Source organism: Rhinoraja longicauda, chromosome 41 (assembly GCF_053455715.1).
Source record: "Rhinoraja longicauda isolate Sanriku21f chromosome 41, sRhiLon1.1, whole genome shotgun sequence".
Classification (NCBI taxonomy): domain Eukaryota; kingdom Metazoa; phylum Chordata; class Chondrichthyes; order Rajiformes; family Arhynchobatidae; genus Rhinoraja; species Rhinoraja longicauda.
In genome coordinates, this window is record NC_135993.1 from 13,243,892 (window position 1) to 13,251,519 (window position 7,628).

The 7,628-nt window shown below is 47.5% G+C and overlaps 1 non-coding gene across 1 annotated transcript; it reads right to left on the reverse strand.

Annotated features, from left to right (window-relative positions):
- Nucleotides 1–6,795: 6,795 nt before the first annotated feature.
- On the reverse strand, nt 6,796–6,867 carry trnad-guc (transfer RNA aspartic acid (anticodon GUC)). Its single transcript has one exon. It is a non-coding gene; the product is annotated as a tRNA-Asp (tRNA).
- Between the last annotated feature and the right edge of the window lie 761 nt (nt 6,868–7,628).

Here is a 7,628-nt window from a genome sequence, read left to right on the forward strand (position 1 = left end):
GTGGGCACCAAGTGTCACTAACTGCTGAAGTTCTACCTGTCCCCGGTGTTGCAAAGGATGGACCTGGCACAGATGTCAGGCAATATGCCAGTCAGCTGAACATTGCTGCACCATCTGACCTTCATGGAAAGGTTCTTCCGGACCAACATCTTTGACCACAAATCAGGCAGTGGTCAACACGGAACATCCTGCAGGGTAATTACTGCATAGATCCTGTTGCGTCGTTCCCAGAGCAGACTGTCCAGCTTGTCTGGCAAAATGCCTCATCGCCAGAACTCACCAACAAGCACCAAGACCTGGCTTGGCTGGCGGTGAGGGGAGCCCTCCCAGTCAGCTCTTCCTGCACCGTCGGAACCACACTACCAGTGCACGCTGTCCCCGGAACGGCTGCTATGGAGAGGAGACGGTTGCCCACCTCTTCGCAGAGTGTGGATTTGCAAAGAGCCTGGTGAAGTTTGCAAGGGTCCCTATCATGTGATTTACTGACTGTTGCCTGGGACGCATTCAGAGACAAACATCAAGTGCTGCTGGAAGGTCATCAACTCGGTGAAAGATACTCTTTGGTCTGCCCGTGCTTTGTTGACCCCTCCCGGCAGAGCGAGATGACCATCAGGGAATGTTACCGACTGGCCTGCACCAGACTGCAGGGGTACGTCCTGAGGGATGCTCTGAAGCTTGGTGCAACCAACGGCAAGTCTCAGTTGGGGAAGACCACATCTAGGGTCCAACATGGGGGGCAGGATGTGGTGGAGATGCCCCTCAAAATGAGGGAAGGGATTTCACGCCAGTGACTCACATGAGAGGCAAGGGTGTGGGGTAAAATTGTGCGGTTTGTGTAAACAGTATAGAATGTATGTATAGCCTCCGAGAATGTTGGAAGGTTTTTTGCACAGTTCCTGTGATTCCATGCGATCTAACCTTCCAGAGCAGCCTACCTTGTGGAACCTTGTCAAATGCCTTGCTGAAGTGCATATACAGGACGTCTACAGCTCTGCGGTTTATCAGAGGTGTATAAACGTACGTGAGATCTCAACAGCGTGAACAGGAGGGAACTGTCCCCTTCCATGCATATCACTTCATCTGGCATTACATTTCAATCCTGCAGATGCAGTAATTGCAGATGCAGTTACAAAAACAGGCACAAAGTGCTGGAGTAACTCAGCAGGCCAGGCAGCATCTCTGTGGAACCATAAGATGAGGAGTAAAATGAGGCCATTCAGCCCATCGTGCTTACTTCGCCATTAAACCGTGGCTGATCTATTTTTCCCCCTCAACCTTATTCTCAAGACCACCAGCATAATCAAGGATGAGTCTCACCTTGATCACTCCCTCTCCCATCAGGCAAGAGGTACAGAAATGTAACTATGTACACCTCCAGATTCAGGGACAGCTTCTTCCCAGCTGTTATCATGCAACTAAACCATCCTATTAGAGATGGAATACAGTGGCACAGCTGGTAGTGCAACTGACTCATAGCTGCAGAGACCAGAGTTCGATCCTTACCTCAGATACTGTCTGTGTGGAGTTTGCACATTATACTGTGAAACTTTTGAGTGCACTGCAGGTACTCCAGTTTCCACTGACATGCAAAGCTGTACGTTACTTGGTCCCTCTAAATTGCCCCCAGAGTGTAGCAAGAGGGTGAGAAAGTGGCATTACATAGATCATATCATCATATCAGGTATCTCCATTCGAGGTATGTCCACTTTGAAGAAGTTCTCCTCCTCTCTTCGACGAGAGTTTAGTAACATGCTCTCTCGCTGCTCCCCCTCTGTGATTTCTCCTGCCCTCCTACTCTACGACCACATCTTGACCCAGACTCGCTACCACAGCCACATCTGCTTCCTTGGGACTTGCCTGCGCCTCCACATCTCCATCACAGGAGACAGACTAGTGACGGACATTTACTACAAGCCCACCGACTCGCACAGCTACCTGGACTACACTTCTTCCCACCCGGTCCCCTGCAAAAAGTCTATCCCCTACTCCCAATTCCTCCGTCTACGCCGCATCTGCGCCCGGGATGAGGTGTTTCAGACTAGGGCTTCCGAGATGTCCTCGTTCTTCAGAAAACGGGGCTTCCCCTCCTCCATTATAGATGAGGCTCTCACTAGGGTCTCTTCTACATCCCGCAGCTCCGCTCTTGCTCCCCCTCCCCCCACTCGCAACAAGGACAGGATCCCCCTCGTTCTCACCTTCCACCCCACCAGCCAGCGGATCCAACATATCATCCACCAACATTTCCGTCACCTACAACGGGACCCCACCACTGGCCATATCTTCCCATCCCCTCCCCTCTCTGCGTTCCGCAGAGACCATTCCCTCCGTAACTCCCTGGTCCACTCGTCCCTTCCTACCCAAACCACCCCAACCCCGGGCACTTTCCCTTGCAACCGCACGAGATGCAACACCTGTCCCTTTACCTCGCCCCTCAACTCCATCAAAGGACCAAACAGTCTTTCCAGGTGAGACAGAGGTTCACCTGCACCTCCTCCAACCTCATCTATTGCATCCGCTGCTCTAGATGTCAACTTATTTATATCGGCGAAACCAAGCGCAGGCTCGGCGATCGCTTCGCTGAACACCTGCGCTCGGTCCGCATTAACGCAACTGATCTCCCGGTGGCCCAGCACTTTAACTCCCCCTCCCATTCCCAGTCTGACCTCTCTGTCATGGGCCTCCTCCAGTGCCATAGTGAGGCCCGCCGGAAATTGGAGGAGCAGCACCTCATATTTCGCCTGGGCAGTTTGCAGCCCGGTGGTATGAACGTCGACTTCTCCAACTTCAGATAGCTCCTCTGTCCCTCCCTTCCCCTCCTCCTTCCCAGATCTCCCTCCATCTTCCTGTCTCCACCTATATCCTTCCTTTGTCCCACCCCCGACATCAGTCTGAAGAAGGGTCTCGACCCGAAACGTCACCCATTCCTTCTCTCCCGAGATGCTGCCTGACCTGCTGAGTTACTCCAGCATTTTGTGAATATATCATCATATCATATATATACAGCGCGGAAACAGGCCTTTTCGGCCCACCAAGTCCGCACCGCCCAGCGATCCCCGCACATTAACACTATCCTACACACACTAGGGACAATTTTTTTTTGTTTAACATTTAGCCAGTCAAATTAACCTGGTGTGAATGGGCAATCGATAATTGGTGTGGACAGTGGGCTGAAGGGCCTGTTTCCATGCTATACCTCTAAACTTTACCATGGACGTTAGTAAGGGCCCATGATGTTAATTTAGCAACTAGGATTAAAAAGAGAATCCTAAAAGCAATTACAAGTATATTAGAAGCAAGAAGGCAGTTGAGAAAGGAATCAGTCCCCTCAGGGACAAGAGGGCAATGTATACTCGGAGCTCAGTGTCCAAGTTTAAGTGTCTTTAAGATAGGAACATGGATGTGCAGGGAATAGAGGGATATGGATCATGCAAGGCATATGAGATCAGTTTAACATGGCATCATTTTTGGCACAAACATTGTGAGAAGTTCCTGTGTTGTATTGTTCTAGATGTTCCATAACACTGACTAAAAACCATGCTGACTCTCCTAAATAGTTCCTCCTTTTCCAAGTGACCATAATCCTTGTTCCTCTGAATCTCCTCCAACAACTTCTCAATCGCTGATGTAAAGAGAATCCTGAAATCTTGCTCTCCATATCCCTCCTCCTTAATGGAACATGTTGATCCTGCACTTTGATCAGCTGGCCTTTAAATGATTCCTGCATGTCATCTGTGGAATTGCCCATAAGACACAGGGACAGAACTAGGCAATTCATCGAGTCTACTCCGTCATTTAATCAAAACAGATCTATTATTTCCTCTCAACCCTAAGCAGTTCTCCTGCCTTCTCCCCATAATCTTTGATGCCCTTCCTAATCAAGACATCAATTTTCACCTGAAAAATATCCAATGACATGACTGCTTTAGCCGTCTGTGGCAATGAATTCCACAGATTCGCCATCTTCTGGCTAGAGAGATTCAACCTCATTTCCATTCTGAAGGAAATTCCTTTTATACTGAGGCTGTGTGCTCTGGTTCTTGGTTCCCCCATTACTGGGAACATCCTTCCCACGTCCAACCAATCAAATTCCTTTTCCGGTAGTTTTCAATGAGATCCCAACATCCTTACAAACTCCAACAAGAACAAGCCCAGATCCTTCATACTCACTTCACATGTCAACCCAATCATCCCCGGGATCATTCTTGTAACTCTCTGAACCTCTGAACTCTCTCCAAAACCAGCACATCCTTCCTTAGATATGGGATCCAAAACTGCTCACAATATTACAAATTTGGCCTCACCAGTGTCTGATAAAGCCTCAGCATCACATCCTTAGTTTTATATTCTAGTCCCCTCTGACTCAACTTGCAAATTTTGGGACTCCTTCACCAGCACTTCCAAGTCATTTTGCACTTTTTTTTCTGAATTATCTCCGCATTTAGAAAGTAGCCTATGCCTTTATTCCTTCCACCAAAGTGCATGACTGTACATTTTGCTCCATTGTATTCCATTTGCCACTTCTTTGCCCACTCTCCCAAACTGTCCAATTCCTTCTGCAGCCTCACTGCTTCCTCCACACCACCTGCCCCTCCATCTATCTTTTTGTCTTCCGCAGCCATAAATTCCCTCATCCAAATCTTTAATGTGAAAAGGAACAAAACTGACCCCCGGTGGAACACCATTAGTCATCGGCAGCCAACCAGAAAAGGCCCATTTATTCTCACTCTTTGCCTTCTGCTAGTCTGACAAGCTTCCATGTCAGTAACGTGTGACACATGATCAAAGGCCTTCTGAAAATCCAAGTAGACAACATCAACCAGTTCTCCTGCTAGTTACTTCATCAAAAAACTCCAACAGATTTGTCAGGTAAGATCTCCCTTTACAAAACCATGCTGACCAGCCTGAAACCTCCTCCTTAATAATTGACTCTAAAATGTTACCGACCACAGAAGTCTGTTTAACTGGCTTATAATTTCCTGTCTTTTGGCTCACTCTCTTTTTAAACAGTGTTTAAGAAGTTCCAGCAGCTTCTCAGCCAGTCTGGTGGGGACTATGGTATTGAAAGCTGAACTAAAGTCAATGAACAGCATCCTCACATATCCCCCCTTCTAGCTGTCCAGCTGAGAGAGAGCGGTGTGCAGAACCTGGGAGACCGCATCATCCGTGGATCTGTTCGGACGGTATGCGAACTGTAGTGGGTCCATGTTGCGAGGAAGGAGGGCACAGATGTAGTCCTTGATTAGCCTCTCGAAGCAGTTCATGACAACCGAGGTGAGGGCCACCGGTCGGTAGTCATTCAAAAAAGCTGGAGAGGCATTGTTTGGCACTGGTACGATGATGGATCTTTTGAAGCATGCAGGGACCACGGACCTTTCCAAGGAGAGGTTAAATATTGTGGTGAGCACTGGAGCAAGCTGAGTAGCACAAGACTTTAGTACTCGCCGAGATATACCATCTGGGCCTCCAGCTTTCCTCGTGTTCACACGCGTCAGAGCCCTCCTCACATCGTGCTCGGACACCGAGAATGTGTGCACATCCCCAACCGTGGATCCCCCTCCAGCCTCGCTAGCCAGCGCCCTGTCGGTGTTGTTTTTGGGCGGCGAGCTTGGGGTGATGTTACCCATCTCGAACCGTGCGTAAAAATAGTTCAGGTCATCAGCTAAGGAGGTGCCGGCACTTCTGGTTGAGGGGGGGGGGGGGGGGGGGGGGGGCTGCACCGGTAGTTAGTTATAGTCCGTAGCCCCTGCCAAAGGCGCCTGGTGTTCTTAACTCGCATCTCTGATGCTGTTAGGCAGTAACTCAATCGCTGCGCTACTCTGTCCTTTGGAAGTGGCACTGTAGCTTATCATCATATTTCATCTTTTCTTATTGCTTTTTTTGTTGCTCTCTATTGATTTTTAAAGGCTTCCCAATCTTCCAGTTTCACACTGATCTTTTCCATATTACATGCCTTCGCTTTTTGCTTCTATGCTATGTTTGACTTGTTTTCTCAGCCACTGTGGCCTTATTCTCCCTTTCGTATGTTGTTTCCTCTTTCGGATGAAAAGATCCCGCGTCTTCCGAATTACTCCCAGAATGAATGAATGAAGGAATGAATAAAGGAATGAATGAATGAAGGAATGAATAAAGGAATGAATGAATACCTTATTGTCACATGTGACAAGCCACTGTGAAAGTATCCATCCAAAATTCCTGTCATTGTTGCTCCACCATCATTCCTCCTCGGGACCCCTTCCAATCAATGTTTGCCAGCTCCTCCCTCATGCTTCTGTAGTAGCTTTTACCCAACAGTAATTCTGATACAACTGATTTCAGCTTCTCCCTCTCAAATTGCAAGTTGAATTATTTCATATTATGATCACTGCCTCCTGAGGATCCCTCGTTTTAAACACACCTAGCGTGGAGTTTTTGTTTTGACTACATGCTGATCTTTTCCATATTACATGTCTGTCTATGTGAGCCATAACCTTGTTTACTTCCACCAGTTCATTGCTCAGCTTTCCCAGCTACAGGGGAAACAAGTCTGAACAATCCCTCCCAACAGGACAGTTCCAGTCCTTCCATCACGACTTCTATCAGAAAGCAAATTTTAAAATGTAAAGATTTAAAAGAGCAGAGGGATTATATCGGATGTTGGCAGATATCCAGGCTGTAGTCACCATTATCCGGCTACTATGTAGAGTCAAAGAACTGCAGATGCTGATTGATAGCAAACACAAAGTGCTGCAGTAACCCAGCGGGTTGGACATTGATGCTTTAACAAAGTCCAGTTACATTTTAAATCGTAAAAGTCATCTCCCCGTCGGGGAATTGAACCCCGGTCTCCCGCGTGACAGGCGGGGATACTAACCACTATACTAACGAGGAACTGATGCCATGGAATCTACCATTCACATGTCATCATACAGAAGGAATGTTCGCAAGGCCGCCTGGATGTGTGTTCATTCATTGCTGGGTTTTCAGAAACGCACTTCTCATTGACCAATCTCATTTTGCCCCAAACTCTGTGCTTTATTCAAGGGACATTTATAATCAATGTCTCTCTACTTCACTGTCTATATCTCTTGTTTCCCTTTCCCCTGACTAGTTTGAAGAAGGGTCTCGACCCGATACATCACCCATTCCTTCTCTACAGAGATGCTGCCCATCCCGCTGAGGTACACCAGCATTTTGTGCCTATCTTCGGTTTCAACAAGCATCTGCAGTTTCTTCCCACACATGTAACTGAAGCATAACCTTTTTTATTTGTCTTTTAATTTCCTGAGCAATAAACACAGAAAATAGGTGCAGGAGTAAGCCATTGGACCCTTCAAGTCATTCACTGCCATTCAATATGATCATAGCTGATCATCCTATTTCCCCCATATCCCTTGATTCCCTAAGCTATATCTAACACTCTCTTGAAAACACCCAGTGAATTGGCCTCCACTGCCCTCTGTCAACAAGCCTGTACAATCCCTCCCCACAGGACAGTTCCAGTCCTTCCACTATGACTTCTATAAGCAAGCAAATTTTAGATCGAATGAGGAAACAATTGGCCCACATAATATCCTAATTTTCCAGTCCTTTGTCCACATACTTAAACTGTATGCATTCATGTGTAGTGTCCTTAGGTCCACCTCACAACT